At 37.3% G+C, this 12,123-nt stretch overlaps 1 long non-coding RNA gene across 1 annotated transcript in view; it reads left to right on the top strand.

Moving 5' to 3' along the window:
- LOC308185491 overlaps nt 1-12,123 on the top strand; it is a 127,054-nt gene that overhangs the window by 84,673 nt on the left and 30,258 nt on the right. Inside the window, exon 5 of the long non-coding RNA XR_013943410.1 lies at nt 3,874-3,937. This is a non-coding gene — a long non-coding RNA (uncharacterized lncRNA). The remainder of the gene's footprint in view (nt 1-3,873; nt 3,938-12,123) is intronic.

The following is a 12,123-nucleotide window of genomic DNA, read 5'->3' as shown; positions in this document are numbered from 1 at the left end:
CTACTATTAAGATTCTTCTACTAGGTCATAAATGTAAACAAAGCCAAGAAACAAACTAGAGCTACCCACATCCATGCTTTGGGCTAATGCCTTGAATCATCATACTATTAGCAGAAAATCTCATGGTTCATTTTTCTCTTCTCCTCTTGTAGCAGGGAACATGAACTCTGCAAACTTGCTGTAAAGCCTCAGTTCCATCCTGTGGAATGTCATTAGAAGATTTAATTGTATCAGGAAGACAAATAGATCTTGGTTTATATTTCTGGGAGAAGGAGAAACATCCTCCTTGCTCCAGATAGCATATACCCTGCCCCACATGTTTTTTCTGTAGCTTGTCTGGCATTCTCCTTATAACAAGGGGCAAGAGGTGTGTTAACAGGAGCTGATCAGTGCTGTCTGTCCTGTCTTCATACTGATTTCCATTTCTAACCATATCCTGGGCAAGGAGCTCCATGTGTGGAGGCTTATCGCTGGCCATGGGAGTGAGTCTGTAGGTCATAGAATGCGTGGTGGTGTGCCAGCCACTGGAGGGACCAGGGTGCCCTACATTTTGACTGGGTGTCAGTTAGCATGTGCAATCACCAGCAGATATCAAGCCAGACTAGTGGCAGGTAGGATAAGGAACATGGGAGCCATGCATGGGAGTGATCCTAAGACTGGCCTAGATACTGTTGAGACCAGAACATCTGAGAGTTGGCTACTCTAGTAGCAATAGGTCCAAGCCAGCTACTGCAGAGTCCATGGGTCTGAGTTGGCTACTGGTAGGTTCCTTGGGTCTGTACCAGATACCAGAGATACTTGTTTGTGTATGCATGTGTGTGTGTGCATGAAGCAACCTGGAGACAATAAGGTCCAGTGCTACTTGAGACATGTATGTCTAAGATCACTTAATGGAGGGATACATACTGAATATATATACATACTGAATATATATACACATATATTTTACACTAACAGGCTTTCATCCTGATTGGCCAGAGAGGGAACAGGATGAGCCTTTTGTTGTTGTCTGCATTTCTGTGAGTGCTGCTTCTTTTGTCTGCACTGACCTGCATTGGCTGGATGTGTGTACTTGTATACATGTTATGTATATCCCCATGTCTGCTTACTGGGAATATATGCTCAGCCTCACTACTTGATGGTCCTGAGGACATAGATCTACAGCAGCCTTAGCACTGTTAGGCTGATTGATTCAGCAGCTCCAAATACAGGCTAGCAAAACCTTCCATTATTTAGAACACTAACCTGTGGACCTTGAAGTATCACCCTCACCATCATACACTTGGGAAAGCTAAGTATAAAAAAGAGATGTTACTCAATTCACCCAGAAAGCCAAAGGCAGATAATCTGTGTTTTTTACCTGTTAGAAAAGTGAGAATCACCACTCAAGAACAGTGACCAAATCAGAGCATCTGTGAGCTGAGGATACTGTAGACAAAAAGGAATGGACAGGAACAAAAGCCCCCCGGCTCAACTAGCAAGGTGTCTGTGAGAAGGAAGAGATTGGAAATGTCTCCCACACCTTACCTCAGCAAGCAGTAGTTACCATTTTGAGAAATACTCAAAGTAAAGACATTTCAAGCTTTATTCTACTTGTCCCAAATCAAATCAAATCAAATCAAATCAAATCAAATCAAATCAAATCAAATCAAATCAAATCAAATCAAATCAAATCAAATCAAAGAAATAAACAGAACCACTACATCTTTGTTTAAGAGTGTGTCATATTTTAATCTGGTAAGTTACATGCAAAGTATAGTAACTACTATAATAACACGTGCCTTGTTATTAATTAATTGTGTGTCACACCAGATTACCATTCTATCCTTTGCCTTGCTCCAGACCACACAGTAAAGAAAGCATTTCTCACACTTATCATTAAGGTCTTTAAGACAGACCACAATGCAGTTAAACTATTGTGCTGTTGGAGGTGCGTAACAGCTTGGCATGTGGTTTTCTTACGCTTCACACTTGGGTTGTGTCAAGTAACAGTGCCAAGCAGCAACACGTGAAGTCTGTAGATGGTGGGTAAATATATCTTACTGTGGCTAGTCTGCAGATCCTTGTTCCTTGCTTCAAGCACTGCAAAACAAGCCAGAAGCAATGAAAAGGGAGGATGCTTGGCTTGACTTCCTCTTTGGCTGACAGTTCTGGAGAAATCTGCTCCCTCAGTTCCTTAGTTGGAGGGAAGCCTGCCAGGACATGGGGCATTTTGAATATGGGTGTCGATGGGGGAGAGAAGAGATAAAACCTGAAGTGAGCTCTTTTACTGTTACAGAAATATACTGGAAGTGTTTAGAAAATACCCTGCTAAGTGTATCTGGATTGCTTTATTTTGTGTGAAAGCCACCTGGAAAATCTTCTTGACTCAGCTGGAGCATAAAAACAACTTGCCAAAGCATCATCTCAAGCTCAGCTAATTGGAGTACTAGTTATTAAGCTGTTACTGGCTGAGGCAGTTTGTGAAACCGCAGAGAAGTGAAGTTAATGGGTAGGGAACAGTAAGGCAGGAGAAGAGGATGCTGTCTTCCCTTCCTTGCATGATAAAGTGACCGTGTCATAATTTACAGCTTTCCAGCTCAGCATCTGTGTATTTGTGTGTGTGACAAGATGTTTTTATATATACATTTTATATTTGTATATATATATATACATGTGTATTTATATACATTGTATTATATGTATATATGTGTATATGTATACATGTATATGTGTATATATATATGTATATTATATACATATGTATTAATATACATTGTGTATATATATGTGTATATATTGTGTATATATACATATATATGTATATAAATATGTATATATTTTATATACATATTTATATGTATATATTTATATTTTTATATATATATAGTCATGCATATGACTACATACAAAATAAAAATACATAGACCTACTTGCACAGAGATTTATATTCATTTGCATATGCTGTTCATGTGTCTGCATAAGAACAAGCTCCTGTGAACTGCCTGAAGTCTTCTGTGAGATTGGTTCCATTTTGGAATTGTTATGGCATGCTAGAATTAAATCACAACAAAATCCACTTTTTCTGTCATCCAAGCCTGACTTAATTTGACAGGGACCACTTGAGATAAGTATTCTTCATGAAGGGAAATCTGGCCAATTCTATCTTGTGCAACAAAATCCAGTGACTTGAAGATGGGGCACTGAGATAGTAGCACACCAGTTTTGTACTCGATAATTTCTAATGGTTAAATGGTTTTAAGGCTTTTTTAACACAGGTCTCATTCCGTATCCTAGTGGTAACAAAAATGATTCACTGCTATACGGAGAAAAACTGGACAAGGCCCCTAGTTGTTAGTGTTGTACATAGAGCTCAAGTCTTCTTCTGATGTTGATTAGGTGGATCTTTGACAAACATCCACATTCGTACCCATGTCTGTTTTAGAGCAAGTGAATTCCTCTGATCAGGCTAAGTGGCTTGTTGCAGTTGCTGGGATACACATGTGAAAGTATGGGTTCTGAAAACAGCTATACCTAGTGCTCACATAAAAGGCAGAGGAATAATGCTGTTCAATTAGCAGCAAAAAAAAAAAAAAATGGAGTGAAGATGATTTGTACCCTGATTAAATTTCTGTTGCTTATTATGAAGACAGAAGTTCTTGTGCTTAAAAAGCTTCTACTGCCTTCTGGATTGTTAAAGGAACTTAGTACATTTCAAGGATTCTTCAGATATGAACTTTTAAACCAATAACTATTTGAGAAAAGACCAAAATCTTGAATAAGGAAAGAACTGATACATTTTCTCATGAAATGGGAACAGAGCAGTGTGTTAATGTGTAGAAAATACACTGATAAGACTTCTGGAGATTGTCAAACAGCTCAATTTTCTTTTAGGTGCAGAGCTTGGAGAACAGGACAGTGTATCAGGCCATGACTGCATGTTCCCTGTCATAGTACGGTAGGTACTTGGATGATTACGGCCCAGAATGGATCACTAGGCACTCTGTGACAGAACACCTTTTCAGAATGAAAATTTAACCAATTGGATAAATGAATGCATTTATTTATATGGTATTTATATCAGTAACACATCCAACAACTGACATTACAAAGAAAAATAATTGTATTATTAGAAAATAATTGTATAAAGAGATACTTCAGTGCCCAGCATTTATTCAGACATAAATCTTGTTATTTTACCTTCTTTCTCCAAAATTTTCACCAAAATTTATTTGATTATGTTGACCTGAGCAATTTTTACCAGTTTTGTTCTCATTTTAGAATAATTTTCTGTGGTGTAATATATGCACATATAAATACAAATACATACACACTTAGTAATTAATTAATTTAGAAAACATACGTATTGTATGAATTAAATGAATTACTATCACTAAATCACTAAAACAAATTGCTTCGGTATCACTTAGATTTTCTTATATGCAATTTTATTACTAAATGTGAAGCATGGCATTTGGGAGATGGTCAATCAAGATTAATTTAGGATCGTTAAATAATGCTGGTAAGGATACAGTGTGAATTAAAAAGAACATCAAGCAATGTGTTCAAGTAACAAAATGGTTTTCAGTGAATTTGACTCCTATTTTAACCTCCATCACAAAGTCATCATAATGTTAGCTGCTTCTCTTAAATCTTCGTGTACCTCCAATGCCTTTTGCATCTCCGTGCTCCTTGGAACATATAATTGCCAGCATCTCTACCTGACTGGGTGGGAGTGAGCAGGCAGAGGAGCTGGTCTGGACTGGGCTGCGTGCTAGCCTGCTGGGGCAGCTGCTGTCTCTGAGCATGGAACAGCTGAAGTACCAGCCATTCCCCTGGAAGGGGCACTACATTTAGACTCTATTCTACTTGGATCATGTGTATTTTTAGCTAACGTATATTTGTCCTCTAGTTTCATTTTGGCCAAAAATGTTTGGTGTTTCTAAATACCTACTAATCAGCAGTGTAAAATAATTGTAGTATAAGGGGAAACTATAATCCTTTCATTACCTTTCCATTAAAAGAAAAAATAGTAATTTAAAAAATGGCAAGAAATGTTTGTCAGAAGCTGCTAGAATGGTCAGAAAAAAATACAGAATGTGTATAAGGATACTGGGGAGATGAGGAAAGGCTATACCTGTCTGAAAATGGGAATTTTTTCTACTACAATTTTGTAAAGTTTGCTCTACAGTTCTTGGTAGTTCTTTTAGGGCTTTGAGAGGGGTTGCTTGAGATATGCGCAAACATAGGTAGGGCACTCCTGTGACATGGGAAGAAGGGCAAGAATTATCTGCAGATAACTGCCTTGGAAGGTTTATAATACTTTTCACTTCCTGTGCTGCTGGGAAATATGTCAGAGTAGCCTGTTTTGTGGTACTTGGATTCAAGGCTGGACTGGAGTGAAACAGTTCTTTGGACTTGGCTCTAGAACAAGGAATTTGTAAGATGGAAGCAGCTGTGGTTGTGTACCAGCTGGCTAATTCACGACTGTGGGTCACTGGGTAAAGGTGCTAATGGCTTGCCTATTAGTGGGTCACAACCAGAATGAAATGTTCCATGAAAGGAGTTAAAACTGCCGCATGATAGCTGCACCCAGAACAATGTGGATGCAGTGGACCCTTTAGAGCATTCCTGTCCCACTGAGTCTTTCCTCTATACACCATACTGTCTCTAATAACCTTGAACAAGGGATTTGTCAGCTGAGTAGTTTGGTGTTGCAGTAGGAAGGGAATCACTGAGTCTGAACGACATCTTACAAAGTCTAAGCACTTAATAGAGGTCTTTTGATGAAAGTTGTTTTGTATATGCAACTGCCCCTTTCTCCTTGCTTCTCTTGTACCACCTGCTCAAAGAAGCAGGACTTTCACACACTGAAAACAAACACTATCAAAATGCTACAGATCAGCATATCTACAAGCTTTGGAGTTCTGTTGCTGCATAATGAAGGAATTATTTAGATAAAAATCTGAAAACCTAATAAAAGGACATTCTTTGCTCAGTGACATGCTTATTGAACGTTTGCCATAGAAAGAAGCTAAGATGTTGAATATATTACTTCCTTTACAGCTGGACAGTCATTGCACAAGGAGGCCACATATAATAACAAATATAATAACATATAATAACAAATTTGAATTAGTGATAAACTGCTGCAAACATTTATGCAGCAGGTAGAGCATGATTACAGTAGCTTAGGAGACTATGTATTTGAGTTCAACTATCAGAGATATCTGATACATAAAAGGGAATATGATCCTTTATTGGAAGCATTAAATAAGAATCTAATGTTTTCCCTAAAGAAGCTCTGAAAAGTGATTATGGCCCACTGGTTGCTTCTTATACTTGAAAAAGAAAACCCCATAAATAAAATTGCTTAGAGGGAGTTCAGTATACTTTCCAAAAAGCCATCCAAAAAGTTCTTTCTTTTTAAATAAATAAATGCTGAACTATAAAATAACATTAAGTCTCATCCTAGCTGCCATTCTATGTTTTAACTGCTTTCTGACTGTATTGCTTTAAGTTTCTGAGTGAACCTTCTGAAGAGACAAACTCCCAACAAAAGAACAGGTCCTAAAAGTGATATATCTGGAAATACCTGGAAGTATTAGGATTATTTGTATCTAAGTAATGCCCGAAGGCCTGCTCATGATTGAGATCCTGCTTTACTGTGTTTAAACACAGTATATTTCCTACAACATTCTTTAGGAAAAAGAATAGTAAAAAAGAAAAGGAAAGAATGCCATTGACTACAGTGACTTTGTCTTCACTGCACAACACATCTGCCTGGAAGAAGAAAGCTGCTACTGTGTACAAATTCCTTTAAAATCAACTTCACTGTTGCTGGTGTTTGGATGGGTGCTACCCAAGTCTTACATGTATATTAATTAGTCATCTTACAAGCAAATGTATTTTAAACTGTCTTCTAAATGGCACACTGAGTGGCAGAAGAGGTTAAAGTAGGAAAACCATCTACCATACTCTTATTTCAGAAAGAGATTTATTGTGTCAAAAGACAATCCATGACAACGTAATGAATTATGTGTATTTGAGGAAAGATTTCTCTCATGAGTAAAAAAAAAGTGAAATAACTTGCACTTCACTTTTACCTAGTAAGTTCTATGAATATGTTGTCGTGTTAGCACATATCAATGGACATCATGTCTGAAGTTGATAATAAAAATAGTAAAAGAATGGGAGAGTTGCTTATGTTTATAAATATGCATCACACTCAAAACCAAGTTAATTAAAAAAGATCTGTAAGCTATCTTTTGCCTCCCTGAGGTAGTAAAATGAAATACAAGCTCAAGCATTTTCTATAAATGCTGTCCATATATAAAGAAACTCAGAGATATATCCAACCTCCTCTGCTCTTTGTGGTCTGTAAAATGGACTGAATCAATATATCAAATGCAAACACTACTGGCTTGAGCGGAAGGGAAAAAAATAAAGTTCTCAAGGAATGAAATGGGCATTTTTTGATGCAGCATTCCAGAAAACATAATCTATGGCATGTGTCCAGTTCCCATTTAGTAACCAGAGAACTAGCTGCAGCTGTTTATTATGCCTGGTTGTGCCAGTTTCATAGTGTGTAATCATATTTGCATAAAGATAAAAAGGAAGGTGTTATAGAACAGAGTTTAGCCATGAATTAAAGGTAATTTCAGAGTAATTAGGTATAATTTGTTAAAGAATTCTCCCCAGCTACTGATGACTCTGATTTCATAATTACAGGACAATGCTTACTATGGCTTTCAAGGCAGGATAAAACATACTGGAAGTGGTAGTGTCACACACTAGATGGATCTAATGGTGCAATGAAAGACAGGTGTTTTGTCAGATTTCAGTCACACACTTTCACACCTGAAATGCATTAACCATAGAAGTGATAATGAAGACCAGGTGCGTCTTCCACATTCTAAATGAGGAACTGGCATGATCGTTACTGTGTGCTAACTAGGAGTCTCCCAGTTGTCTCTGGGGATGGACTTTGATACCTGCCAGAAGGTGTTCTTTAAAATTTTAGTGTGTGAAGACACTCAGGCCCATAAGAAAGCACAAATGAGCCATCAGGCAAGGTCAGATAGAGGAAATACTGGCACCCTCCTTCCAAGCCCATGAGAAACAAATGGGGTGGCTAAGCATGGAGCAAGCAAACAACATGTAGGGAAAAACAAAGATAATTTGCTAAGGGTGTTCTGCCACATTTATTGTTTTCACCCCAGGATCCTGGGCAAAGATGTGAGTGTCCAGAAAATAACAATAAAATAGCTACAAGAGATGGAAGGTAGATATCAGAAAGATGTCATATTATCAACAGCTGTCAGATACAGTCCAGTTGAAAGGCCCTTATTCCTTTAAAATGTGAAGGCTTGCCATTTAATCTGGAAATGAGTAATAGACGCCTTGAGCAAGATTTCTTTTTAATAAAACACAAGGTTTTCATTGTGATTGAGCCTACATAGCTTTAATGTTCTGTTATGGAAAATAAAACTTTTTAAAAAGAATTCCTCTTTACAAGGTAATCTTTCCCCCTTTTCTTTGCATTTCCATGTGTTAGATTTGAGGTCGTCTACTCCCTGCAATTTACAATACTTAAGGAAAAGTTAATAATGGCTGTGTGAAGGAAAAAAAAAAATCTATTGAAAGGGAAAAGAAAGGGAAAAAGGTCTACATTCTCAGCAGGAGCTTAACTAATTATCTGACTCCTTCCCAGCCACATGACACTACCTCAGCCAAACAATTAGCCTGTCCATACTGAGGGCTGGAAAAAGGGATGGCCAAATATCAGAATGTGCTTAACTCTAAAGTCCTAATTATGTTAGAATATACCTAAAGCACTGCTAATGAAGGGCTTGTTGTTTACCTCTCTGCTTTTAAATATGGCATCCTTTAACTGAAAATGCAGAGGGAGATGAGACGGGAAATCTGTAGGTAAGGTAGTATTTTGAAAAGCTAAACTGAGGTATGGTGTAGGTGATGAAACCTGTTTTGCTGTCTGGTTAATAAAGTCTCTTGTGCCAAACCCTTAAACAACACAGAAATGGAATCACCTGGTATGTTTTGTTTCCATGTTCATTTGTTGCCCAGTTTATTCAGTGTCTGGGGTATCCTCTTCCAAAAATTGCTTGGGCCATAATTCATTTCGGCCATCTTAAACCAACATATCAATCTGCATTTGTAATCTGGCCATGTGGAGCTACCTGATCCTCTTTCTATTACTGTCCTGCACACCTCATACAGCAGCTATTGTCTTCCCAGCTACAGAAAAAAATACTGCAGGATTAGATTGTGCTCTCATAATTGACTGTTGGGACAGCAGTTAATTTGAGCTGGGTAGTGTTTCTCCTTGGAAGCTTAAGACTACTCAAACAGTATGTCTATTCCTTCATTGCTTCAGGATCAAACATTTTTGCATAGCCTTTGCACCACTCTAAACTTCAGCTTGCATTTTAGCTAGTTTATGTTCTAGGAAAAGAAAATACCCTAATACAAATTATTTGAATTATTAATACCAATATTTGTGTTCATGCACCAATATTTGTGTCCTCTAGTTCATACTCTTGTTTTTACTTGAAGTGGTTCAACTTCTGTCTTTTATAAGAAAAAGTTACCTTCACTTATCTCTGAGAAAAAAAAAAAAAAAAAAAGCATTTTCAGAAGAGATTCAAGAACACATATTAATCCTAGTTTTGAGCCATTAAAAATCTCAAAATACTTCATTCAGATGAATCTCTTACTGGCAAAATCCCAAAATGACAAAGTATTGAAAATTAGATGCTTACCTGTAACCACATTAAATAACCTGCACCAAGATGATTATTGTAAGAAATAGAACAAAACAGACATTCACACTGGCCACTGCCAGTTTTATTCTGCAGTATGTAGTAGTTGTACTAGGAGTGGGATATATATCTGCAAATGGAACAGCAATCATGCTTTGCTAATCAATTCATATTTTTCTGAATTTCCAGGACATTTTATTGTAGTAACATGTAGTGTAGTTCTGTCTGTGTTTGGACACAATTTGGAGTCAGGAAAATGCTTAGTAGTTGGAAAACTGAGACACAGAGAAGTTAAATATTGTTTTTCTAGGTATCAAGGTGTTCAAACATTTAACTGCATATATAGGCAAATAATTGAATATTTTTGACATATCTCTGGTTGTCCTATTTTTCTGGCATTTATATGCCATTCAGGATTGATCCATAGATACCTACCCAGAAGAACATATGACAGACAAGTTCATGACCTGGACAGAAGAATGCATAGCACTTTATACAGTCCCTGCTCTAGTGCTGGCCCTCAAACAGCCTGTTTGAACCGCTGCCTCAACAAAAGTCTTTCACAAATCTTTGCAAAAAAAAAAAAAAATATATATATATATATATATATAACTTAGCTATAATAGTTATGGTACTGGAACAAGCCAATGACCTACCTAGGCCAATCTTCCCTCTATAACAAACAAGTTCCTCAGTGAATGGCATAAATTGCAAGGCACATCATCGCGGACGAGTTTAACCATGGGAGAAGTCTTTTCCTAATGTGGATAGATAATCAGAATTTATCCTTAGGCATTAGGTCTGCTTATTCCTTGTACAAATGCAAACTGAGTGAGAAAGTGTGCTGCCACCCTTTTACTCAGTGCTTGGTGCCTGTGGTACATCTGCTTTTGTCTTTGGCTGGTGCTGCCTGGTTGTGTATTACAGTCTCGGTTCCCTGTCCTGGAGAAACACAATCTCTGTTATCACACCTTTTATCCATCAGCTAAAGCTTACTTCCCCAGTTCTTAAATCTACAGCATAAAACACAATTACAAATATTCACGCTGTGCCTAATAGCTTTCTTTCATAAGAGTGCCCACTTAGGCCCTGACATATCCTATACAATTGACTGGACCTCCAAAAATTTCCTTCTTTAACAAACACTACTGTGGTTAAGAACAAATTCCACTTGTTCTGGTTGTTTTGCATCCTGAAGCTCTCTTCTTTCAATCTGTATTTTCATGTATTTTTTAACTGCCTGTGATCTGTCAAAACAAAAGGATAAATATGAAGCTCCTTACTACCTTTACATTTGAGTCTTTGGATACAGGGAAGTGGACAAGATGACACTGTATACCTTTGTCCATCACTATTAACTTCCCTTGACTAACAGTGAGAATAATGCAGTTTGCAATCATTACCACTCACAAAAGAGATGAACAGATCTTTTTCATGATGGAGTGATAGATTTCAAACCATATTTTTGCTTTCTTTTTTCCTTCATATACTTCCGTTAATCTCTGTGTGTACTCGGTAGTCTATCTGCTGTGTCTTACTGCAAATTTGGTAACTCATATCAACCTCTAAGGATGTAGTTAGCATTTCTTGTCCTCACATTCTGCTCTTTAATACATGTAGTTTTCCTTCGATTATTAACGTCCTATTATTTTATGCTATTCGTTTTGCACCCATGTCCAGATGAAAATTGATACACAACATTCGCATTTAGAATGATATTTCAAATGATGATTCTTACAGCAGTTTCCACTACTCCTCTGAAAAATTTACATTAACTAGTGGTGCTTTCATCAACCTTAACCTCTTAACCAGTGCTTACAAAATAATGTAAGGTTTTGCATTTCTTCTCATATGCTGGTTGTAGTGTTGACTTGTGCTGTTTTCAAGTATGTGAAGCTCTACCTTGTTAATATTCTTGCCTATGATGTGGGGCTCCTAAAGCCTTTCCTTCCTGTAGTATTTTTCATTTCCTAAAATGTATTTGGTGCCAGAACACTTTTGGCCTTCCATGAGCTTTGGCCTCAGACAGCTGACTGCTTGTAGTGGTTAACTCCAGTTATTCCAGCAGTTATTTCAGATCTAATCCCTCCAAATTGCACTGTTTAACCAATCAGCTTCATCTATTAATGTCAAATAGTTTGTTCTCTTTATATCCTCTGGTTGGCAGCATCTCACTCATAGACTTCCTATAGCACTTCTTATATATTTATTTGTTACAGTTTAATGCTTAGTCCTTTCCCGCTTATTCTCTTCATGCTTAGTCCTAACTAAGTCAAATGAAATATTAGGCAAAACTTCAAATTAAAAGTTCTCAAATATGTCAGTTCAAGCTAGCTCTGAATAGATTTTGCAGAAGAAGGAT

This window comes from Anser brachyrhynchus (genome assembly GCF_964034855.1).
Source record: "Anser brachyrhynchus genome assembly, chromosome: Z".
In the NCBI taxonomy this organism is placed as follows: Eukaryota; Metazoa; Chordata; class Aves; order Anseriformes; family Anatidae; genus Anser; species Anser brachyrhynchus.
The sequence above is the reverse complement of the archived record's forward strand: the minus strand, read 5'-3'. Positions and strand labels throughout refer to the sequence as shown.